Here is a 26,817-nt window from a genome sequence, read left to right as displayed (position 1 = left end):
CAGTTTAGCTCCTTGTCTAGTAGGTCTGTAGAAAGGCAGTCAAAGATGATTTAGTAGGTCCACAGAAAGGCTCTCAAAGGCAGTTTCTATTGATTTACTATTTCCCCTGACTGGGTTATACTTTCTTGTTTCTTCTTAGCTTTGTGATTTTCAAAAAAAATTCTGTTTTTTAAAAAATGAAACATTTGTATCTAATAACGTGGTAAATCTGGAAATCAGATTCTCTCCATTCCCAGGGCTTTGCTGTGATTTCAATCTTGCTTAAATTGCAGTGTAGGCTAAGCTTTATCTGTACCAGGGATTAACCTGAGTTATATGCTTAAGATTTCTCAAGATCTCAAGACTTCTCCAAGCCCACATCATTTCCCTAGCCGGGACAGTCAGCTGTTTGTAATTTTCTTCATGGATGCCGTTGCTGTTGAGTGTTCAATGTTAGAATTTCACAGGAGAAAAACAGGAAATGATGGGTGTGGGGGAATCGGTGTCCTGGTCCTTTAAAGACCGTGGGGTCCACTTGAGACAGGGGAGCAGTGGCTTGCAGACATTGTGAGGAGCTATGGAGGGAGCAGTCTCCCACCTTTTTGTACCCCTGTAATCAGAAACAACAGTCAATGACCAGGTAATGACATCACATATTTAGGGAACTTTCTGAACTTTCGCCTGAGCAAGATGTGTAGAGATTGATGCAGGATCATATGTCTGCCTCCTCAAGGCTGGAGGCAGATGGTGACAGCTGTTATGCTGGGAAATCAAAAGGTTCTCACCCAAGCCTTTCCCTGGATGTTCAGTCTTCCATGCAACCTGGAGTTGTATGAAAGAGAAAACAGGTGCATCGGAGAGATTCTGCAGTGTAATTATTGTCTAGGTTGGGAATGTGGTTCCTGATGTTTCACGCTTTGCCATTATCTCCTAAATTTATGTTATTTTTATGCCACCATATATGTGACAGCTTTCTACAGTGGCTCTAGGAAGCTAGACCAGAAGGCATCTGGAACATTGAGTGGCACATAACGGGTGCTACATGACTGTTGATTATAAAGATGAATTGAAACACCTTTCAAGAGGCAATTCTGTGACCCAGAGCAGTTTCTCAATCACCAGAGAATTCTTTGAAGTGTGAGTGTGGACCGAGTTGATGCTGTACCAAAATCTGTATGTGGAATCTAACCCCTGGTGTGGAGCTGCTTCGAAGTGAGGCTCTTGGGAGTGAGGTGCTAGCTCATGAGAACATTGTGTCCAGGAGTGGGATTAGAGCCTTTGTGACAGCAGCCCCAGAGGTGTCCCTCATCCACTGTTTGCTGTGAACGGATAGAAGACATCCATGAATAAACCAGGAAGAGAGACTCTCATCAGCTGTTGCAAATATTGCAGTGAAATCGAGATTCTCAACATCCAAATGACACAGGTATGTACCAAGCAAGAACTTAATTGAAAATGAAAGCTCACTCAAGGCACAAAGGTCTTCAGACACAATCCCCTGTCTCCAGTGTTGACCACAATTGCAAATTCAACTCTCATCATAGGCACAAAATATATATTACATATGAATTGTTATATATTTTAATATTTCATTCTATGTAACATTTATCTTGAAGCAATATTCATTTTCTTTACAATTTGTCTAAGTAGCATTATAAATGTCTGTAATGTTCTTTCCTCTCATTCTACTACATGGGACCCAAGGATTGAACTCAGGTCGGAGGCTTGGCAGCAAGCACCCTTAGGTGCCGAGTTACCTCCCTCGCTCCATGTTAATATTCTTGTTGTATACTTCTCTTGTCTTAGCTGTGTTACTTTGGTTTGTTGAGATTCTTATTACATGAGAATGTGGATATTTTACGTACTTGGAATCATTTTTAAGATTCCCTGTAGAGATCATTTAAATTGATTTAAAATTGTTATGAACACATGAATACATATTTATTTAAGCAAACATGTAAGAGTTTAAATGTGTTTAGCAGTCTAATTTAAGGGCTATACTATGGTTTGGAAATATACATCAAAGACCTGTGTTCCATTAGAGGTCCATCCTTCTTTCTTGTTTCCTAAATTATAGAAAGTGGCACCCATTCATGTTCTCTCTACTACCCTATGTTCAGTACTCACATTAATACAACAAGTAATTGTAGTTTTCCTCTTAGAACAGGAGGACCCTGTGCTTCCAGTTCCACTCTGTGTGTATAGCTCCCCTCTGAGCATCTCTGGCAGCTCTTCAGCCTTCCATGGATTTGGCCTTCTTTGCTCAAACTCTGCATCTGGTTGCAAATGTCTTCCAGTTTCATATCCTAAGGTGTTTGCCTGTGTGCTCGTTGAGCCCTGGTGACTTTCCAGAGGTAAGCAGGGGACCCCCCCCCCATCACTCGAAAACAGGAGTTACAGTCTCAGCCTTCATCACGCGTCTCTGCCGGCTTGGATGTGAATGTCAGTTCCTCTGCCACTTGACTGCCTCTACTGCCTTCATTCTGCTGCCCTGGCTTCCATGGCATCATTCTCAGGCAATAGTTGAATACACAAAGCCTTTCTCCACCAAAAGATACAGTTCAGAGTCAGAGAAAGTAGAGCAGAGGCTTTTGAAATATAAGAAAATGTTGCTGGCCTGGCCTGCCCCATTTGTTGATAATGTTGTTATTACGTTCATTTTGTCATAAAGTTTATTCTCAAACCAAGGAGCACAAAGAATGATACAATACTCAGCTGTGTGCTTATCACTTGATTTGAATGAGACTTACTATTTTTCTCATATTTGCTTCAGATATTTTTCTAAGAATATAAAATTGGGATCATATTGGCTTGAAATAACAGTGTCCACCTCCCACTCTGTCTAGTGCTCCAGGATGGATCCATTCCCCTCATATTTATACTTATAATAGTCATACCTATATTCATATTTACATCTTTCAAATTTTTCATTATCTTATTGTTATTGTTGTTGTTTTGAGACAGGGTCTCACTATGTAGCTCTGGTTATCCTGAAACTCATTATGTAGATCAGGCTGGCCTTGAACTCACAAAAATCTTCCTGATTCTGTCTCCCTGGATACTGGGACTAAAGGCATGCACCACTACAACTTGCTCAAGCTTTTCATTTTCAAAGTGTAAGTGACATTATACACATTTCTCTAACTTGTATATTTTGTTCAAATCACATTTTTCAGCTCATCCACGTTGGTATATCTAGTGGTTTATAAGCATTGCATTACATGCTGCATGTCCACAGAACTTTGGTTTCTGTTTTTACATGTAGATAAGAAATGTATCTGAGTAGCTGGGTGTATAGACATGTGCGTCCTGTTTTATAGTATCTAGACTTTTTGCTTCATTCTAATTCCACTCATTGTACTTTTCAAAGACTCTCATCTAAAATGAAAGCTTCATATCCCTCTAACAGAGGGGGTCTGACAGTGCTGTGCTCCAGAAAGGAGCGTGGCACAGGTTACAAGGATACAGGAGTCCATTAAGTAGGACCTTACCTGGTAGGACAAAAGGGATGCAGCAGAAAGTAAGGGTGGTTACCCTCAGGTGAAGATGCCTGCCTGGTCCCCAAGCACAGCCCTCACCCCTCATTCCTAAGCACACCTTAGCCTCAGGAGTGTGGGGGGAGATGTAGGCAGATTTGAAAGAAAAGAACACATCAAGAGACCAACTGTCTTGGACCTACCTGGGCTCAGAGAGAGGACCACAATAGAAATTATTGTTGAGTTACTATATAGTCCTTTTGCTTTTCTTTTTTAAATTATTTTTAAGTTTATGTGCCCTTTAGTGCAGGTGCCCATGGAAGCCAGAACAGGACATCCCATAACAATGAGCATGAGTGACAGGGAGCTGCCCAGTGTGGGTGATGAGAACTGAAGTTAGGTGGAACACAAGAACAGTCAGTCCATGCTGTTACTGCTGAGCTGTCTCTCTAGCTCCCAGTGGCCACACTGCTCTTGATATTTTTATTTTTATTAATTTATATTCCTGGATAGGGCATCAGAGGTGTTTCTTCATAATTTTTTGTTCAGAGTTTTGTTATAATTAGATATAATTTTGGATAAAGATTGTGTCAATATTTTACTGTGGTCTGAGTCCACCTCTTTCATTACTGATAAGGCTGGGGGTTGGGTTTTTTTTTTTTCTTATCAGTGGGGCATTTGCTCTTTTTTTTCTATACAGGATTTTTCTGTGTAGCTTTGGTGCCTTTCCTGGAACTCACTCTGTAGCTCAGGCTGGCCTCAAACTCATATAGATCTGCCTGCCTCTGCCTCCCAAGTGCTGGGATTAAAGGCGTGCGCTACCACCACCCAGCTGGGGGCATTTGCTCTTATGGCCTAGGTGTTCCTCATATATATAAAACATGTTTTATTTTGTTCCCTTTTAGGATGAAATAAATACTCATAAAGACATATGTATTTATTTCTAAGCAGAAAGAATGACTTCTGTGACCATGCATTGTAGAAATGCAAAGAATGAATGAGCTGTTCTGGGCAGTCAGACAAAGAGTGAAGCCTAAGAAAGAAGTTTCTGCCTCTAAGATACTTTCACCTCCTAGGTGAGTTACTGGTAAGGAGGATGCCATTCTGTACCTTGACCCTTACTACCATGTTTATCCCCAAATGAAAAGATGCCTTGACCAGCGAGTGCACTGGTCTGACATGTCCATGTGCTCCCTCAGGAAGGTTGCTCTCTGTGGAGGACCTCTTTGCAGTAGCCTGTGCTGTTGTTTTGCCTCCTCTTCTACTGAACCTTGGATTACAGAGGAAGCTTACAGGACTCAAGGATGAAAGAGTTGTACTGGTGAGCAGACCCTGTGATCTTTTGTAGACTCTCCTGATCCCCATCCATTTTTCTTGCATTGATTTCTCTCTGGCTGTCTCAGATACCTAATGAAGCAATCGACACCTAATGTAAATTGAGATCATTGGGTGTTATAGGGAAAATTAAAAGTACTGGGAGGAAATGTCCATCTACTCGGGAACAGTCCCACTGGAATTATTTGGGGTTCATTGATGAAAATCTGCGAAATCACAGTCTGAAACTACAGCTGAAGTAAGATGCTTCACACGGTCACATGAAAGTTTTATCCTTCACTGGCTTACAGGAGGACTGGGGACATTTCATCCTGAGATGAAGTCTAACTTGTCAACATGTATAACAGTGCCAGAGAACTGGGACTGACAGGGGTGGCGATCGCATGAGGGCAGGGCCTGGAAATGGACCAAAGGCAACCTGTGGCCTGGAGAGGGATGTGGAATTACCTGAAATAAAATTTAAGTCCCTCTGTTTATTGTGCAACAGGTAGATCAAACACAGCCCTGCTGCTGTCTGTCTTAATCCTGACTCTTCAATTCCTTTCCAATCTGTCCTTCATGGATACCCGCCTACCCACCATGGTGGCTTGTGCTGTATGTACATCCGACTCTGCAGTAGACTTCACCATAAATAGAAGTGTCTGTTTTCATACAAATAGCATTTATTCAAACTGTATCTAATGAATTGACACTTGGGATTTTATTTCCACCAACTCCCCCCCCCCTTGCTTATACCACACCATTCAATCTACGTGAACTGCTCTTGAAGTTTATCAGAAGGGGGAGCATTCTAAGGATGCATGGGGAGTTTGGCTTCCTTAGCTGTGCACCATCCTTCCAAGTGAGAACACACACAGGAGCCCAGGGCTGGTCCGGCGGGCATGACTTGTGTTTGGTTTCAGCTAGCCCTGCGACTGTTGGCTTCTCTTGCAGGTGAGTGTGTTTGTACTGAGGCTGTCAATGTGGGTGCTACTCATGCGTTTACCTTCTCTTGTATCCCTGGTTCTAGGAAACTGAAGCTCCGTGTCTTCCAATTTTGCCCATTAGAGTACAGCATTGTCTCACTTTAGAATACCATCCATTTCTTTCTCCAATTGCTGTTTAGTTACCCTTTGACAAAAAGCAAAACTAGGTGTGTTGGAAAGTTATCTATTCCATATTTATTCTTTCTTTGTTTTAAGGTCTTCTAGGAACATGGCACGTCTGTCATTCACAGTGGCTCATTGGGGGCTGAAATGACACTGAGATTTCAGCGCATACACAGGCTTTGGCTTCCATGTCCTTCTATTGAAAGCGTCTGTTCCCAAACTGCAGATCCTCTTAAGAATAAAGACTTCTAACTTCATCTCAATAACTGCAGGGCATGGCCAGGAGTGCAGCCTGGTGGGTAGAGTCCTTGCTTCTATCTCCAGCACAGCATAAAAAGAGGCCGATGGATGTTGTGAGCCTACAATCCCAATACTCAGGAGGTAGAGGATGGAGGATCAGGAGTTCAAGGTCATCCTTGGCTATGTAGTAAATGGAAGGCAGCCTGGGATACATGAGCCCAAATAAGTATTCAATGAGCAAATAACTGAAAAGCAACATTGGTTGTCCTGAGAACAGCACAGCCACAGTTTTCTTTGCCCCCATGAACAGACCCCAACAGTCAGGCACTACCTTGGCTGTCCCTCTGCTCAGTCCTCGACCTACCCTTCTCTTGCCTCCTTGTGTGTCATATCTGCAAAAGTCAATTAAAATATCGAGTCTTTGCATTAGGCTCTACTAAGAAGCTCAAATCATATAAGGAAGCCAAGCCTCACACTGGCTCCATCTCCCCATCCAACTGTTTATCCTACCCATCTCTCTTAAGCAGTTTTTTTTTTTTTTGATCAGTTTGGGATCCACTCTGTTCCCCTAGAAACCCTCTCTGATTTGATAATAATGATTTCTTACCTTTATGGGTATCTTTGTGATCATTTGCTCAACACCTGCATAAAGTTTGGGGGTGTGATGTTTTGTTCATAATTTTTCAGATAATGATTTCTTGTTACCAATGTCAATAATGAGAGCATTATAAAACATCACAGGTTCATATACCTACTAGACTCTTCACAATCATCTGCACTGCCTTGCCATCAACAGAGAAGGTGTTTTGAGTGTGTGCTCCTGTCCACAATTTCCTGCGAGGCCCCTTTCCCTGACAATTATGGCCCTCATTATTTGACATCATCCCCCAACTTTGAATCATGTTTTTGCTAATGCTCCACGAAACCTGTGGCTCTTGGATTGTTGTTTTTGACAACTATTCCTCCGTCTTCTCTGATTCCCTTTGCTCATGAATAAACACACTGATCAGTCAGTCTGGGCTACTGCTCTTGGCTTTCCACCTGGTACTGATGGGTGGATCTATAGATAAGATTAACACCATGTATTACCACAATAATCCAGTGTCTGGGGTAAAGAAATAAGCCCTAAGTGTCATCTGAAAGGAAAATTCCAAGCTTCCACAAAAACTTTACTCCTCCTCTGTTTTTCCACAGAGTTGCTAAAAGTTCTTTTGTAGCTATTAGTCTTTAATAATTAGAAGTATCTTTGTGGTGACTGTACGGGAATGAAAGAGAAGTCTATCATCTCTCTTTCCTTCCCAATTGTGTCCCAACCTAATAGAGAACATTGTGCATGGTCAGACTTGGTTGGCATGTCGACGGGGTCTTTGTCAGGGCAAAGCTTGACAGGTGCAGACACTCTGTGCTGTTAGATGAAATAGATCAAAAGGAACTTGTGTCAATCATTACAAAGTCAGGGTATATTTTAACGGAGAGGCTCAGAACAAAAATCTCAGCCATAGCTTATGGATGCCATCCTGTCTCAGACTACAGAATCCAAGCTCACTTAAACACTGTTAGTCCATCACAGATGGTAACATCTAGTTAGCCTGCTATCTCTGACTGTTTGGGGAACAAATCTCCTGGGCATTTTAACAAATGGACCACTTTACTTCAAAACATGAAATAAGGGAATTAAGTATCCGATGTGTAATTCTAAATGTCTGCTGTACTCTGGAAGAAATATGTCGGGTTTATGTTGGTAACTGTAATTTTGAAAAGTGTAGTGAATATCTTAAAAGAAAATGTCAGAGTATGGGAGATGAATTTCAGAGCTGTTCTTTCTAATTTAAGTGGAAGTCGAGAGGCCCGGCATTGACCCCTGATTCCAATGCATGCTTTCCTTAATGCCCTACTTAAAGATATTGCTGGAAGCCAAGCCAATGCACTTCATTACAGAGGTCAGAAGGCAAATCCCTCAGAAGACATCATAAAACATGCTGTACATTCAATGAAGCAAATGGGAAATGCACACCCACCCCCTCACCGCACTGAGCTTGGGCTGAAGAAAAACAACATATGTCCTCATTTAAATCATATTTCCATGACCAGAATTACACTCCTTTATCTAGGGTGGGTCCTAAGTTAATGCTTACCAACATCCTGGTTTTGTGGTTATGTAGCATAACCTAGGCATTTGAAGATGAGATTGCTATCCAGATGTTAGTGGTATTAATCTTGAATTGAGTAATATTCTCAGTACCTGGATAGTCAGGAATAACTTCTGGATCCATGCACCATGGGGTGTCAGTAATGCTCTTTCCATCCCAGAAGAAATCAGAAGAAATGGGTTCCTAAGCAATCAGGAGAGCTTGCTTCTCATCCTGGGTGTGGTTGTGGATCCCTGCCATCCGAGCACTGTGGTGATAGAGGCAGGATGCTTAGACGTTCACATTATCCTAGGTCACATCTAAGTCTGGAGGCTAGCAGACCCTGTCTCGAAAACAATCAAAACAAGCAAACAGATGAAAAAATGATACCTGAATGGAGAGCTCAAAGGCTCATTATTATCCACAGGCTTCTGTTTTTGTGTTCTAGGGAAGCTTTTATCCAGCACTACCCACTGGACAACACCATCAACAGACATGGATTCTATCCCAGCTTTGAAGTCTGAAGTCTGAGGTCAGGTACTGGCTCACATGCTTCTTTGGAGGCTGTGAGGGAAGGCGGGCTCTATGTGTTTCTCCTAGGCTTGTAGATAAAGCAAGTGGTCATCTTCCTGTGGCTCTTCACATGATCTCCCCTCTCTGCATGCTAACCTCTGAGACTAACTTTGGATTATAACTGCCTTGAGATCAGCTTAGCTTAATAACATCTACGAAGACCTTATCTCCAAACAAGGATGAGTTCAGTGTAGAAGTTAGAACTTCATCATAGGGGCCTTGGGGAAGACAATCCTCCCCTTGAGTGTATGTGCAGGGGCCACAGTTCCTGAAAGGAAAGATAAAGACAGTTCCTTCACAGAGCTGATCTGTATGTCCACAGACATCTGTGGTAGAATGACGAGATGACTGCTTTTTGGAGGGCTTTCCAGAACACAGTGGCACTCATGGATGTAAAAGCTTGTTGCAATTCAGGCATCCATAGCTGGTGCCCATGTCTATTCATAGCTATCGTCCTAGCTTCTGGTTAGATCACACTCATTCTAAATTAAAGTGAAGAAATCCCTCCTCTTGAAACTTTCAGTTTGTACTGAAAATGAAAACACAGCCAGGCACTGCTGGGGTTAAGATGCATCAGGAGCAGACTTTACAGAGAAGACCCTTGATGCACTAGTAGTCACCTTCTTGCCTGTCTCCAGTTTTGATGCCGCAGCCTTCCTCTCATTCTGCTCATTTCCAATATGTAGATGTTCTGTTTTTCCTCAAGCTTCTCAGATCTGGTCAGATCTGTCTCAGTTCCTTTCACCCAAGTATCACCTCACTTTTACAGTATCCATTTTCCCCTCTTGAGTTTAAAGATATTATCCTTCTCACTAGGCACACATAAAACACCCCGGTTAAGTTTAGCCAGTCAGAGCACTGCATCTCCCTTCACACACTATTGGTCTCTCAAGGCTGTACAGAGCACTGTGCATTAGCTTATGGCTTCAGCAGGCCAGGGACAGGGGGACAGCAACCCAGTAGGATCATGCTAAACTCTAAGGTCAAGACTGAGTATAAGGATGACCACCAGGTAGATATAGCAGGAAACCCCACAGTGACAACAAATGAGACAGCCAATGACACTGAAGACTGCTAGTCCTTGAGGGTTGAGGGTTGAGTGGCACTGTAGTGGGTAGCCATAGTCGGTAGAGCATGAGACTCTTAATCTCAGGGTCGTGGGTTCGAGCCCCATGTTGGGCGCCAGTTATTGGGGAAATTTATAAAGGCCACTCCACGTAGTTAAAAGGAAGATTTATTTAGTGGATGACTTACAAATGAAGGAATGGATAGGTTGCGGGGGTCTGGGGAAGGTGTATCGCAATCCAGCGGTGTTCTCTGGAGCTCTGCACAGTCAATCTCCACCGTCCAGGGTCCAGGCGCAGAGAGCGTGCCCAGAGAGAGGGCTCGCCCATCCAGCTCTCGGGTTTCCAGCACCTCCCCTCGCCCCGCTCGTAGGTGTGGCAGTTGCCAGAGTCTCAATGGGGGTTGGAACTTCCAGATCCAAGCTGGAATGGCTACCCACTACATGGCACCTCAGTACTCCCAGCCTACAGTTCTATATGATGCCCCTTCAAACTGCAGGGAACTGTAGGTGTAGATGTTGATGTTCTGATGATTGATAATCAACACCCTATATTCTTTTTGGGATAATTCCACAAATCCGTCCCATAGTTGAATCCCTCACTGTGCTCCAGTACCTAAATAAGATCAGTAGGTCATCAAAAACTGAATGAACATATTAATTAATTAATTAATTAATTAAAATAAAGAAAAGGAAGAAAATAGAAGAACATGACTATCAGAGGGGGTGGTTTGGAAATGTGGTCATTGGGAGTGGTGGATGGGGTAAAGGAGGTTTACTAAGGTAACAGATCAAGATACATCATTTTCATGTTTGAGATGTAATAACAAAACCCATTATAAATATAATTAAACTCATCTAAAACAAAAATGTGTATGTAAATTCAAAATTTTATTTTTCATATTTTCCATAATACAAGGCTCTAAAGATTAAATACTATAAACAATATTACTATATAATTGAAACCATGAAACATACTTAATGCTTCATAAAGTTTAAAGATAACAAGGTAAAACTTTATTATACATACTTAATGCTCCATGAATTTTAAAGATAATGAGGTAAATTTTTATTTTAAATGCAGTTTTCAATGAACTAGCTTCTTAGAATTTTGTCATATCAAACCAGGGTTGCTGTTTGAATAGCATTTTATTCTTAAATAACTTATAATTAAACACAGCATACATCTTATAAGATGAGTTGAGGAATGGATGCATCTGAGATTATTTTGTAATGTAATTATGTGCTTTTGACAGAATAGTGCGAGAAATATCAAAAACAGCAACACAACATTCAGATATAGTTTAGCCCACGTGTCTAATCATAATGAGTATGCCATTCCATACAGTGCTATGTGATAAGAGTCATGACAGTTTGTCATACAAACATTCCTGTGTTCATATATGAGAACCATGAACTGAAGTCTTCCCCAACATGCCATGCCTAAATGAAAGACTCTACAAGCTTGATTGGCTAATTTACAATTTCATAAGTCAATTTTCTTAAGCTTTCTTTTTGTCTTCTTCAGAGTCAATCATTATCTACACCTGTCTAATATGACACCCATGACCATCAGGTACATTTTGTAACACATTAGTTAGCAGACCTCTCCCTTGACCCAGTGCCAGAGCTAAGAATGCCACCACACAATGCCTAAAACCAACAGCAGAGATCTCCTCACCTTGCCATGATGTGCTGTGGTGGTTTGAACTTGGACTTCAAGTTCATAGTGCTGTGTGTTTTGGGGGTGTCCTTGGAGTAAGCACATACCTGGAGGGAGCTTCGAGAGTTTATAGCTTTGCCTTGCTCCTGTTCTCTCTCTCTCTCTCTCTCTCTCTCTCTCTCTCTCTCTCTCTCTCTCTCTCTCTCTCTCTGCCTTATGCTCTTAACTAAAGATATATTCTCTCAGCTCCATACCTGTGCCTGCTACTGTTCCACTGTTCCTCTGAACAATGAGACACATCAACTCTGCCTTCTCTAAGAGATACCTGTCTACCTCATGTTCCTATGGAAATATTTAAAAATGCTTTGACTTCTACTTTCTTTTATTCTGTGACTATCAAATACTCCAAAGAACCATTTCCAAAATGGAGTATGTTATTTGAACCAACCAGATACAGGCCATGATCACACATATTTGGTTCAAAGCCAAAAACACCCACTATCTTACTTCCTTAAAGAAGTAGGGGCTGAGGAGCTTGATAAAGGCACATGGTGTCATCTTTTGGCCTGCACATACATAGTTTCATTTTAGCAGTCTTTTTTATTTATCTCCCAGGAGAGTCTTCCTTAGGAGTCCACATTCTTTACAGGCATAGGGAATGGGAAATATCAAATCATGAGAAAAAGAGAGCTCATATTCCCTTCTTCACCCTTACCCTAATTTTCAAAGAGAATACCCCAAGGAAACACTGAGGCAGGGCAGCACACACAGTGGATAACTCTCTCCTTTAACTTGTCATTGGTGCTGGGCTGTGAGATGACTCAACCCTAACAGGTATGAGCGCCAGTTGGCCCAAACCAGTAATAAGATACTTTCTGAGAGGCAACCTGGGTCTGCCTAAGGTCCTTAGCAACAGCAGCTGAGACATGATCTGGAGATGACCTGGACCAATGAGAGGCAGCCATGTCACACCAGCAGATGCATATTCATCAGACCTCTCCCCAGCGTGGGGTGGAGGGTATGTAAGGCTTGCTTCTTCCTGAATAAACTTACCTTGTTGTTTCAACATCCTCCCAGAGTCTGTGTTGTTGACTCTGCACCTACTTTGCCCCCTCCCCCACAGGGAACAATAGCACAGGACCCTGTTATACTGGGCTGCAGTGAGATTTCAAACATTGTGGAATTGAGTCTGTCAAACCCTGAGGTCAGTGCACAGTCAGGAGATGTGGAGCCACACAGCCGAAGGCACTCTGCTGCAAGGCAGAAAGGTTATGGCTGAGAACTCTGTCGTTTCCTACTTCAGATCAACTTGGAAAGACATGACTTTGAAAGATGAAGATGGAAAACTCACCAGGCTTTACTGTGCTTGGCAATGCTCCATCCACTCATGTATAGCCTACAGTGCTGTAAAGCCAGCCTGTTAAGCTGACAGCATTGTGCCCGATAATGTTTGCCTTAAAATTCTTAAAATACTTTAACTGATGCAGAAAAAATAAGCCATAAAGTTTTGAGTAACCAAGGAGACAAATGGATAGAAAGAGTACAATACAGTAAGCATGTGAGGTCAGCCCTGGCTGCCTGTCATCTGACTTGTTCAGAGACAACGCTGTCTTAGCCAAGTTGACTCCTGTGGAGCCATCAGATCGACCTGCTGCCTCTCATGTTTCAGAAGATGCTTGCTGAACTGGTGCTACAGTTGGGAGTATTAGAAATATACTCAGAGCTCATTGCACATCAGCTCTGGCATGGAGATGGGCAATTTAAACGCATATAGAGAAAGAGAGAAGAGAGCACTCCAGACTCTTAACATTTCTCCTTCTGACAAATCTTTAACAATCTTGCTGTTTTTAACAACAACTTTGAATATTACGTCCATTTGTTTGGAGCAGAGGCTTGCAAGAACACATGGATGTCATGACATTCAGAGCAACAACAATATTTTTATATCAAGTAGATATCATATATATATATATATATATATATATATATATATATATACACACACACAATGGTAGAAGCTTTCTGCAAAATTTTCTATCAGTCTTGACATAGAATGACAGCCAGATCATGTTAAATTCAATCAATGGCTAGTCAGCCTGAAAATTCAAAACTTTGAGTCTCATAAAATGAGAATAATATTCTCCCAGAGAAAATTTATTTCCATGCATGCAAAACATATAAACTTTAGCTGTACTAAAATGCTAAGAGAGCTATATGTGCCTAGTCTGTATGGTTCCTCTAAGGACACTGAAATGTGAAAGTTACCTGGCACTATTTACACAATCTCTCTTCTCATTAAGTTCTTAAAATATTTATTAAGAATATTTCTGTTGGAGCTAGAGAAATGTCTCAGTGGTTAAGCTGCTCTTCCAAATGACCCAGATTTGATTCCCAGCTCCCATATGGTGGCTCATAATAGTCTGTGAGTCCAGTTTAATGGGATCCAATGTGTCTCCTGGTCTCTGCTGGTTTCAGGCACATAGGTGGTGCACACACATGCAGTCAGGCAAAGAATTACACACATAAAATAAAATCACTTTAAAAATTACGTTTCAATTTCTCATACATCTGCCTTCTAAAAGTCTCTCATTACAACTGATGCTTGCTTTATCCTATAAGTGTTCTGGAAATTTCTCAGGTTTAGTGAATTATAATTTTGATGCCAAGCCTATGGACAAGGCTAATTTGCTATGTCGAAACCTCTGAGCCCTCATGTCTCCTTCTCCGCATCAAGCTTCCTCACTTCTTCACATTTAGGTCTCAGTTTCCCTGAAACTTTTCCCAAGATGCGGTCCTTCCCACTTTGAAGCCTGTAAAGTACATCCCTTGGAGAAGAGACAATCCCTGGTGATCACGCAGTCCCTAGTGTTCCTCTTGTCCACTCTGTGCCCTTATGGCCTAGCAGCAAAGAATGATGCATCCACCTCTTCTGTGGTGTTTCCAGCGGTAGGTTGTTCAGGGCCACAGCAGCTGTGGTGTTTCCAGTGGTAGGTTGTTCAGGGCCACGGCAGATACCTGAGCTGTATGTGCTAGGTCTGCCATGGCCCTGTGTTTCACCCACTTGTTAGGGTAGCACATGCCTGGTGGTTGACTAACGTGGGTCACAATCAAAAGCAAAGATGAGCTAGTTGTCACTGTGCATGCCTGTGACCAGCACCTGAAGATGGAGAACTAGATGCCAGCCTAGGCTACAGAATGAGACACTCTAAGTCAAAACAGAGAGAAAATAACATAAAATCAAAGCTGAAATCAATTTCTATGAGGACAGGCTACGTTTATTTTCTCTCCTCATTCCATGAACATCAGTGAAGAACTCTGGGTAGTATATTAAAAGTAATACTTCAATAAGGCTCTGAATGGTTGCCAGAGATTGACAGAAGAAAATATCCAAGCATGAAACAGGCACAGGAAAAGACAGTCAACATCACTGTCAGTTAGAAGAAGACAAATCAATACTCACAGTTGCCAGGACTCACACCCTGAAATCAACAGACTGAACACAAATGCTGTAACACAACAGTGTGTCCGGATGTCTTCAGAGAGATCAGGATATTCACATGCAGATAATGGAAATTCAAATTAGCAACCATCGTTAAAAAAGAGAGAGAGAGAAAGAAAGAGAGAAAAGCCAAGCATGGTCATGCATGCTTCTAAACTCAGCACCAGGGAGGTGACATTAGATGATTAGTGGAGTTGGCTGGGTGGCCTCGTCAGAGAGATTCTGTCTCAACATCAAGACAGTGCCTGAGGAACAACAATGAGATTGTCCTTTGACCTCCAAAAGCAGAGTTACACATAGGCATAAGCACATATGCGCGCGCGCACACACACCACACACACACATGCTCACACACACACATGCACACACACACACTACACACCACACACACATGTGCACACACATGCACACGCACACATGCACACACTACACACACACCACACACACATGCTCACACACACAAATGAACACACACACATACACACACTACACACATGCACACACATACTTGCACACGCCACATACACATGCTCACACACACACACTATACACCACACACACACATGTGCACACACACACACACAGAGACAGACAGACAGAGAGAGGGAGAGAGCTGAAGTTATAATGTGACTGGATTATCTAGACATCATCCTATGCATTTATTTCAGAATAGTAATGGGGAAAAGGCAAAGCAAGAGGTTTTATCATGCACAATCTATACACTAATGTTTCTAACAATTTCACTTTGAAAAGCCCAAACCTTGAAGCACGTGGAGGCTCCTAAGCAGCTGAATGATGAGACTGGTGGTGAATGTGCACACCACAGACCATGACGAAGAAGGAGAAACTGTCCTGTCAATGCAGAGGAACCCTCAGTGAACAAAGACAATGAACAAAGCCAGCAGGAGAGAACACTGTGTCTATAGAAATGTCCTCCATTTTGCCTGGGCCTGTTTCAGTGGCCCCCAACATAGTTCTGCCTGGTATGTTATTTGGGGGCAATTTGGTAATAGCAGTGGGTAATCTTTCTTTACTATTTCTAGCTGTTCTCTGTGCAGCTACCTCATCTCAAGGTTCAGAAAGTATGACTGAAAACCCTCAAGGGATGACTAAGTAACTCTGCAGAGTTTAGCAGTTAATATACCCTGACCGTTAATACCGGATTGCATTCCATAATCAAGGAGTATTTTTAAGTTCATTTAAGGCTGACATTTTATGAGTCTCATGATTAGGAAGTGTGCTTTTGGCAAAATTAAGTTCATAAAATTACTCAAATGTGTCCAGATCTTGCAATTCCCCTTTGCTTGTTATTGAGTGCTGAAGCACAGCAGGGCAATTACCAGGAGGGGCAGTGAGTAATTATGTGTTTGGGGATCATTTGTAATTATGCACAACTATGGGTGCTTTTAATTAATGGGTATCTAGTGCTCCTGTTTAGGAAACTCACCTGACCCCCAGCATGTGCTAGCACTGTAGCTGCCTGTTAGCTAGTGTCTACTTGAGTTGGTCAAAGGCCCTCATGCTCTACTATGAAGTTCAGTATCTCCCCTCAGTCACCTTCCTACCCCTTCACTTGAACTATCCTTGAGTCCCGGCTTTGCAGCTCCAAGTGGGGGGACTGGAAGTATCCCTGAAGACATACCACACTACAGAGCTTTGCTCATCCGCACACTTTCTGGGTCCATCTGTGCAGCCCTGTTTGTAGAAGTAACCAACCGTCTTATTAAATAAGAAACACAGAACCAATGTAAAAGAGAAAGCCGAGAGGTCAGAGCTCAGAGTTAAAACCTCACCCTTCCTCCTGCGGCGGTCCTAGCTCTCCGAAAAGGAGGCTACTTCCTGTGTGTACGTCTTTTCATAGTCTTTTGTTCTGCCTTCTCATTGGTTGTAAACCAAACACGTGACTGCCTTGTCACTGTCTGTATGTACACCCCCCCAGGTCTTAAAGGCATATGTCTCCAATGCTGGCTGTATCCCTGAACACACAGAGATCTACCTAGCTCTTCTACTAAGTGCTGGGATTAAAGGTGTGTGCCACCACCGCCACGCTCTTGCTATGGCTCTAATAGCTCTGATCCCTGGTCAACTTTATTTATTAACATACAATCAATATCACATTTCAGAACAATTAGAATACCACCATACCTGTTCTGTGGTGCTGTGCACAGACGTGTCTCTGAATCACCCCTCCACTTGCTTAGTTAGCCTCGGCTCCTTGATCCTCGATATGAAGCTGGGCTGTATCCTAAGCCATTGAAACCCCACCACCACCCCAGACCTGCAGTCCCTTGGACACCCTGGCTATGGACTTTCCATTTTCAGAAAACACATATACTTGGGAGATGTCAGCTCCCCCTTCTTCCATGGTCTTCCACAGTTTCTCCAGTTCCTTTTTCTTCCTTTCTCTGTTCCAGTGTGTTTTCTTTTTCTCAATTTGTCCTGACTGCTTGAAAAAGAATGTTGGTAAGTAATGGTGGTACCTGGATTGCTAGTGTAGATTTCCCTACCTCATCTCCACGCTGGGCCTTACTGCATATGTTCTCAAGGAACAAGGACATTGAAATTTTAAAATAGGACAGTGACCAGAAATGGACACTCAGGAACGTTAATGAAATTCATTTTGCCAAGCACATAATGTTAACGTGGGGCTCAGAAAACCTGTAGGAGGTAAACAGAACACAACAGTTTCCTGAACTCAAATGAAATCCTTGCAGGATTAAAGAGACCAGCATAACAGTGACCATAAGCAGCTCTCCTCAGGACAGCTAGCTGCCTTGCAGCCTAAACAATGACCAACTGTTAAAATCTGTTGTGACAAGCAACACACCAGGCAGGTAACACACAGCTTTCTAGCCAGAGAGAAGTTTGAAAATAAGCCACTAAAAATTCTTAGAAACTGACCAAAATGAGCCCAAGCTTTGATGCCATGTTTAGGGAGAAGAGGGAGGGCCAGCCTGGGGTATGGGTGTTTTTTGGGGGTATTGTGTTCCCCAAAATATTGTGCACCATAATAAATTTATCTGGGGTCAAAGAACAGAACAGCCACTAGATAGAAAGGCTAGAAAATTGTGGCACTCACACCTTCATCCTAGCATTCCAGAGGCAGAAATCCCTCTGGATCTCTGTGAGTTCAAGGCCACATTGGAAACAGCCAGGCATGGTAACACACGCCTTTAATCCCAAGAAGTGAGCCTTTAATCCCAGGGAGTGATGGCAGAAAACAGAAAGGTATATAAGGCGTGAAGACCAGAAACTAGAAGCATTTGGCTGGTTAAGCTTTTAGGCTTTTGAGACACAGTTCAGCTGAGATTCATTTTGGATGAGAACTCAGAGGCTTCCAGTCTGAGGAAATAGGATCAGCTGAGGAACTGGTGAGGTGAGGTGGCTGTGGCTTATTCTGCTTCTCTGATCTTCCAGCATTCACCCCAATACCTGGCTTCAGGTTTGTTTTTATTAATAAGAACTTTTAAGATTCCTGCTACAGTTTTTGGAGGGGAATGGATCCTAAGTGCCAATCCTGGATGGAGATCTTCTGTATCCTGTTCCCCTGGTAACAGAAACTGAGTGGGACACTAGACCCCCCTTAACGGAGTCTGGGGGACACTGGCATTGGACCACTATCAGCTCGCTGCTCACTCATGATCCTGTCTGCTCCCCCAATATAGTTAATATGGAAATTCCTTCTGAACAGACTGCACAAACACCCTGTGATCACCAGGGGTTCCAGGTATTAGAATGAGGAACCACTATTCTGGTCCTGGGTAGTTTTGCTTTCAATCTTCATTTATTTATTTATTTATTTATTTATTTATTTATTTATTTATTTCCCCAGTACTGAAAGAGCAAAATGCAATCAGACTCCGAGGACTTGCTTAATCATACACATACTCCTCTTTATGTTATTTAGAGACAATTACAAATACCTAACGAGGGCTGGGTGTGGTGGTATATGCCTGCAATCCCAGCACTAAGAAGGAAGAAGCAGAAAACAAAACAAAATAAAACAAACAAGCAAACACAAACTTTAATTCAAGGCCAGGATGGTCTTCATAGTAAGAAGCTGTCCCCTAAACAAACAAACAAACCTAAAACAGATCCAAGTGTGAGGAAGGAATTGATACCCACCTGTTCACTGAGTCCCCAGACTGTTTGGATTCACACCTATCAGAGTGTTTTATCTTTCTCTTAAATTAGTAAATGATTTTCATTTTACTATTAATGGAAATTCTGGGTAAACTGATTTTATATGTGAACATATTTAAAGAGAATTTTTGAAGTCCTGCATCAAAGGCTTATTATCTGAAGCTGCATGCCATAGCACATGACTGAAGGAGGTGGCTGTCCTATCTGGAAGCTTCTCTGAGAAACTTTCCAAGTTCAAACACCTGACAGTCACATGGTCTTTCCAGTGTCACAGCCATGACTAGTTGGACTTTCTTATCATATTTAAAAGTTTGGACGTCTTGGTCTGGACCATAACTCCAGATCAGTGCGTCTCTCAAACCTCATCAGAGAAGCTTCTCTTTGCAGCTGATGGCAGTTACTTCAGAGAGCCACAGCTGGTCAGCATGCAGAGAATAAGAGACCTCAGAAGGCTTTGTCCTAGGTGGGGCAGGTACATCATACCGCTCCCTTCCAGGCACAGGGACCTAAATAGGAGAGAGGTAGGAAGACTAAAACCCAGAGGCAGTGGATAACCTCAAGGAAAAAGTGCTTTCTGAACACAGCAGGGCAGATGTCCATACAACAGAGACTGTGATTGTGACAGCATCCACAAGACCTGTGCAAGCTCAAGCCAGATGAAATCCCAGCACAGAGAAGAGGTGTTTGGCACAAAGTCCTGCCCTTAGCTGAGGAGCTCCTGGCTTTTAATAGCTGCTAGGAGAGAAAGAGTCATTTTTATGACATGGCACTTGGTACACTGACCACACTCCAGGGTAAGCCCTACACCTAAGAGTAGTAGGCAAATACAAACTGAACTTGGTGGGAAAAAGGGAGAGAGGAAGAGAGAGGGAGCAAAAAGGAACATGAAGATGTGTGGGTAGTGAGTGGTGGAAGATCTAGGAGTTCAGGCGTGAATGAATATGATCAAGTATATTGTATGGAAGATACATTGTATGGAACATATTTTATGAAACCAAAGAATTACTAAAAATATTATTTTTTTAAAAAGAAACAAAATTTTAATATCTTCTAAGAGCAATGTCTTATGGGCTCTAGTAAATTTATAAGCAAGTTATAGGCTAAAACTGTACTTTTAACTAGAAAATATACAAGAAGCAGGATCATTAAAATTCATGCAGCACTCTATAACCACTTGAAGTGATGGAGATAAGTTCTTGTCTTTCCCTTTTAATTACAAACAGCATATATTTATGGGTTAAATTCTAAAATTAACATTATAATAAAAGCAAAAAGTGTATTTTTAAGGCATTGACTTGTTCTGTGTAGTCCAGAGACTAACCTACAATAACCAGGCAGTCTGTTTCCAGTGAGTGAGTTTATTAAGTATTTAGCAAACCAAAGCTAAAAATTAATGACACGAGAAGGAAAGCAGTTGACCATGCAGCTGCAATCGAGGACACACTGGCTCTACTCATGGGCTGTCTTGCTGTTCTCTCTCCATGTTAGAGTTGGGGATAGCTTAGAGAGCACTTGACACAAACATGCTTGAATCTGAAATACAAGAGGACAATCCCAATGGGAGAGGTAGCTTCTCAGTGAGCTCAAACAATACAGGACAATTTACCACTATAATATATATTACATGACTTTAATAAAATTTCAGTCTCAATGGGTGCCTTTAAAGAGCCTATGTTAATAAAACATCGCAACGATCTCTCCCGAGTTCATCATATACTGCAACAATGTTATGAAGGGATGTTGGCATTTGCAGTTGGGAAGATGTGGGTTTGGATTCCTGTTCAATCACTTACTGGTTACACGAGGCCAGTTGCTCCGCTTAATGTACAATGCATAGACAACTGACAATTTGCACCTAATTTGGCAGTAAAACAAACTGATGTTGGAAAAATTACAGGCTTAGGTAGATAAACACACACCAAGCCAGACTTCCTAACAGGTAGCTATTATCGCAACCTGGAGTGGATGCCTGCCACAAGCCTCATTAGAGGTCTGAAATCAACAGGCCCTCCAACAGTGCAATGCACTGAGCCTCTGAGCTGAGGTGAGGATTTGAGCAACTCGGGCATTAACACAAGAACACAGATCTGACATCTTGTATCCACTCTGTGTGTATAATTCCTTTGCCTCGACTATAGCTATCAGTAATCCGAGTTTGAGGGCAATAAAATCTAGCTCAGCTGTAAAGCATCTCTTCATTTCAACATCCAAGGACAAGCTTTGCACAATGTGTGCATGATGGTGAAATGAGTTGCTCATGGACATAGGAACAACCACTGACTTAAGATCTATTCTACAAAACAGATGATGTCATTTTGAAGACACTGAGTCTGTCTTCAGAAAGAGAAAGTGTACATTACCGGGCAGATGTATAACGTGCTGTTGGTGATAAGCTTAGCAAGTCTAACAGGCTCAAGTGCACTCTGCTGTGAGGAAGTGACTGCACAGAAGACGTGTGGCATCATGCCATTCTGACTGGAGATTGCTCCCAGAAGCGTCCACTTCTGAATCTCCTGTGCCCTTGATGTAATGAGTAAATCGTTACGGGTGCAGATGGAGTGCCATCAAGACGTTGTGGTCCCTCAGAGGTGACCATATGGCTCTCTCTCAACCCTTAATATTTAATGATGGTCCTTGGGCACGCTCCAACTATTTAAAGAGATTAAGTTTCAAGAAAAATCATTTCACATCAGTTAAGAGTGTGCTCGTTAAAATGCACTCTACCATAACAATATTGTAACTTATTTTAAATTAGATGCTTTGTTTCAACTTAAATTATTTACTAAATATTTTGGTCAAAGACCAATTATTTTTGGTATGTGTTTTCTCTTCCAGGAAGATATAATCAGTCCCAAAGACTCGTCCCAAGTCTTAATTACATGAGTCAATGACAGGCTGCCAACATCAAGTCATAGCCAATTGGCAACATGGGGAAAGCCTGAGGAAACCATGACCTTTCAAACAAGCACCTCTGACAAAATAGAAATAACAATGTCTGGGTCCCCATCAGTGTCACCCTGTCACAGGCTCTAAGGTGTAAAATCACTCCAAAAAGAACGTCCCTGGAGAGCCAGGGGCTGCACCTGCCTCTGTTTCTTCCAAAAGCAAATGTTTTAAGACCCAGAAAGTTCTTGAGTATCTTGGAAAATATAAATCCTTTCAGAGTGGTTAGCATTTCATGGTCCGTAGTCAAGCAGTTGTGCCAGTGGGTGATTCTTTTAAAGCCCTACCCTGGTCTCATGAAATCATGTGTGCTTTCAATGGTCAGTTGTTTCATCATTCAAAGTCCATATATGAAAATATACCATTCTTGGTACTGGTGTAGGCATGGAGACTCAGATGTGAATAATGTAATTCCTACTCCAAGCTGTCTATGACCCAGCATGGATGCAGCTAGCTGGCATTGCATTTATAAAACACTCTACTGGTCCAACACAAAGAAGCTCAGAGAAAGAAAGGAAAAAGGGACTGGAGAATCAGTGAGTGAGTGAGATTGAGGGAAGACAGTGGAGCTTGGACTGAGTCTCTGAGCCTAGTAGTCATAGTCTGAGTATGAGTCTCCTGGGGAGCCCTTCTGGCTGAGTTAGAGGTGGGTGGGTCTTAGAGTCATGCAGGACAAGGCTGGGATATGTTCATGGCAGCATAGCAAAACTATGAGGCACAGCAATGTGGAATGCAGAAGGACACACTAAGTGAATGTGTAAAACTAAATAAATAAAAAGGAAGACCTGGCCTATAAACCTGTCATCCAATTTACAAAGTAAATTCAAGTCCAGTTTGGGCAATTTAGTAAGATCCTGTGTCAAAACGATCGTTAAAGAGGCTGGGGAGAGGGGAAGAAAGGAAGAAGTGGGCCAGTCATGGTAGTGCAGTGATAAAATGCTTGCCTAGCACATACAGGTTGGATTCGAGCTCCAGCAGAGAAAAAAAAATTATTAGGTACCCCAAACATTATTAATTGGATGCATATTATAGTTATGTTTCACATGGGAATTTTTAATCATAAAATTATGTCTTTTAAAGCACAAGATAAATTTGTTAACCAAGAGCATAAAACCCCGAGAAGTGAGAAGAGGTGCTGAGGTTCAGAACACTGCTGTAGACATTAAATCGGGAGAGGTGTCACAACATGGGATCAAGAAGAGGAAGCGTGGAGGTGGAAGGTGGAAGGTCAGCCGGAAGCTGGTGCCTCTCCCTTCCTTGCTGTGCGGTTGAATCAGGAGCTCCCAGGACCAGATGTAGCCGGTCTCTGTACCAGAGCTAAGGTGGTTGCACCTCTAGGAAACAGAGGGTTACAGGACAGAAGCCCTTGCACTTGTGGAGGGATTTACTCAGACTCAGCTGCCCACGTAGGAGGGGGGCCATACAGCCAGGTGACAAATATGGGTTAATTTAGGGGTCGGTAGGGCAAAGCCTAACTTCCTTTTTCCCTCTGGATGCAGACACTATGAAGTTTGTATGTAGGGACTGGAGAGGGCAGCGACTCTGTGGGCGAAGCCTGATGCACAAGTTTGGGGGCTTGAGTTCAAGCCTTAGAATCCCCATAGGGAAGGTGGAAAGGTGGCTCTGGAGAGGTGGCTCAGTGGTTGAGATCTCTTGCTGGTCTTGTTGAATACCTGGCTCCAGGGCACAGCACGTGCAGCAGCCTGCAGCTGTCTGTGACTCCAGTTCCTGGGAATCCGGTGCTTTTTCTGGTATCTCTGGTGATACACTTTCTCCATGGAGGCTCTGTGTCCTCAAGACTCCATGAACTCCCTGTGGTTTGCGTGAGAATGTTCTCCTCCTTAGGTTCACGCATTGGGATGTTTGGTCCCCTGTTGGGGATGCTGCTTGGGGAGGTTTAGACTTGTAACCTTGCTGGAGGAAGTATGTTGCTGGGGGCGGGCTTTGAGAATTCAAGCTTGCACCACTTCCGGTTTACTCTGGGTGCTCTGTGCTTGCCAATCAGGGCTTGCCCTCTGGGCACCCTGCTCTGGCTGGAACGCCTGCTGCCTGCTGCAAGCCTCCCTGCTATGATAAGCTCTCAGCCCTCTGGACCGATAAGCCAGAACAAACTCTCTCTTGGGTTGCCTTTCAGCATCTCTTAAGGTGCTTTTTATCACAGCAATAGAAAATTAGCCAATGCACTCCCCCACACAGTGCCACCAACAGAGGGATGCATCCAGCAGGAAGACGGGTGACTGGCCATTGAGAGTGCAAGGGCATGTGTGCACACATGCAATGCCACTGACTCTTCCATTCTCTTGCTCTCAGATAATTCACTCTGGACCAGCCAGATTGCCTGGGATAGTTTCCTTTGGGGAATGTCGGCTGAGTGTGAACATTAGCCACTTCTACAAATACCTCCACAGCAATGCCTAGACAAGTGCTTGAGTCAGTCACTGGAAAATACAGATCCGCCAAGCTGGCAGACAGAAGTGGCCATCACAGGCCCCGATTTGGAAATCATTATCAGCTGCTCCTCTGCAGTTTGGGAATGTGCTGGGAGTTATTATCCCACTAAAAGCAGTGAAGGGATAATGGAGAGAGTCCACAGAATCAGGTGTGTGAGCTGCTCCCCTCCTGGCTCCCACCCCATTCTCTCTGTAAACTCAGGCCCTGAAAACTGTTTTCAGAAGACAGAAGCTCACTACAAAGATGGCACCAGGGGCTGGGACAGACACACCAGGGAAGGGGAATCAAGATGGTTTTTACATTAATTTTTACACACTGGACTCAATTTATGGACCTTTCTGTACCCTTCTGTGCCACTATTCAGCCTTTATACCAGGAAGTTTTTTTTTTTTTAACTTTATTTTTTTAATCTATTCTTTGTGTCTTTCACATCATACATACATCTGGATCCCCACTATCTCAGGTCTCCCTGCATCCACCCTCTTCTTCACCTCTGTCCTAGTTCTGAATCCAAATCAGTAGCATTTTGGTGGGTCCTACAGGCTGGTTGCTTCTCTCCCATATGGGTGACATGCAGGTGATAAGTTGATCTTCATCCAGGGACCAGCATTCCACACTAACAGAAGCCATGAATCACTGTGCCTCTGTGTTCTGGTAGTGCCAGAAGGTCTGTGTCTGAGAGTAGACCTACCCACAGTCTCCACCATGACTTTTTTTTTTTATTAAGACATGTTTATTTTACATACCAATCACAGATCCCCCTCTTCCCTCACCTACCCACCCCCCATTCCCTCCTACAAGAAAGTAAGGCCTCCCATGAGAAGTCAGCAGAGCCTGGTCCATTCAGGAGAGGCAGGTCAAAGCCCCTCCCCACTGCCTCAAGGCTGTGCAAGTCTGGATCGCCCTGGGAAGGGGAAATAGATGAGATCTCCATGAATAAACGGGATGAGACAGGACAATGGAGAGTATGGGAGAGGGGATGAGAACATATGAGAATGGGGTGGTGGAGCTGGAACAGGGATGGAGTGGGAGAGCAATGAAAGAGATCATGATGTGGGGAGACATTATGGGGATAGAGAGAAATCTGGTGCTAGGGAAGTTCCCAGGAATCCACAAGGATGACCCCAGCTTAGACTACCAGCAATAGTGGAGAGGTGCCTCAACTGGCTTACTCCAACTCCAGTAATCAGATCAGTGAATGCCCTAACTGTCATCATAGAGCTTTTGGAACTTTAACATGACTTTCACAGCAGAATGGAATTACTAGACTCCAGCTTTTCATTGAGTTTACAAGCAGAGTCGGTCATCACCACCCCACATCTGTACAGTCCTTCCTTCTCATCAGCATCTGAATCCCACCCACTCCACTCTGTTGCTAGGCTTTGTCTGTCCCACCAGCCAGCCCCCAAATAAGGGACATGGAGACTTCTTATTAATTATGAAAACTTGGCCAATAGCTTGGACTTGTTTCTAACTAGCTCTTATAACTTAAATTAACCCATTTCTATTCATCTACTTGTTGCCATGTGACTTGTGGCTTTTACCTCTTTTCTTGCATATCTGTTCCCGCTGCATCTGCTGGCAACGCCTTGAGACTTCATCCTTCTTCCCAGCATTTTCTCTGCCCCAAAGATTCTGCCTAGCTATTGGCAGTTTAGCTTTTTATGAAACCAATCTCAGTGAAATATCTTCACACAGTGTAAAGGAACATTCCACAACATACATCTGAAATGATTCCTGCAAAAATCAGCTATGTTTACAGACCATGGTGTCACAGCACACTCAGGGTGTCCCTGCTTGTGAGCACGCAGAGCCCCAGAAGGAACTTGCCTCTCATTTGGAAATGATAGGATTGAGAACAGTCTTGTCCTGGATAGAAAGTTCACCTACGTTTGAAAGGTTGGTCTGACTTACTGCCAGCCTATTGATTCTATTGACATTGATCCCTTACCTCCACGCTGCACCAGGAGTCCCTCACCCCTGCACTGGATGGGAGCTCCACCCCACACTTGAGCATTCTGCTCCTTCTGGCTCCTCTCTTCAAAACCTCACCTTTGCATGGGGAGCTCTGTGGAGGAGCAGGAGAAAGAAAGGATTGTAGGAGGCAGAGGGGTCAAGGACACCATGGGAAGGCTCACACAGTCCACTGACCTGGGCTCCTAGGAGCTCACAGAGACTGAAAGGACAACCAGGAAGCCTGCATGGGACTGACCTAGGCACTCTGCATATATGTTA

This window comes from Peromyscus leucopus, chromosome 19 (genome assembly GCF_004664715.2).
Source record: "Peromyscus leucopus breed LL Stock chromosome 19, UCI_PerLeu_2.1, whole genome shotgun sequence".
Taxonomy (NCBI): Eukaryota; Metazoa; Chordata; class Mammalia; order Rodentia; family Cricetidae; genus Peromyscus; species Peromyscus leucopus.
This window is presented reverse-complemented; position numbering follows the sequence as displayed.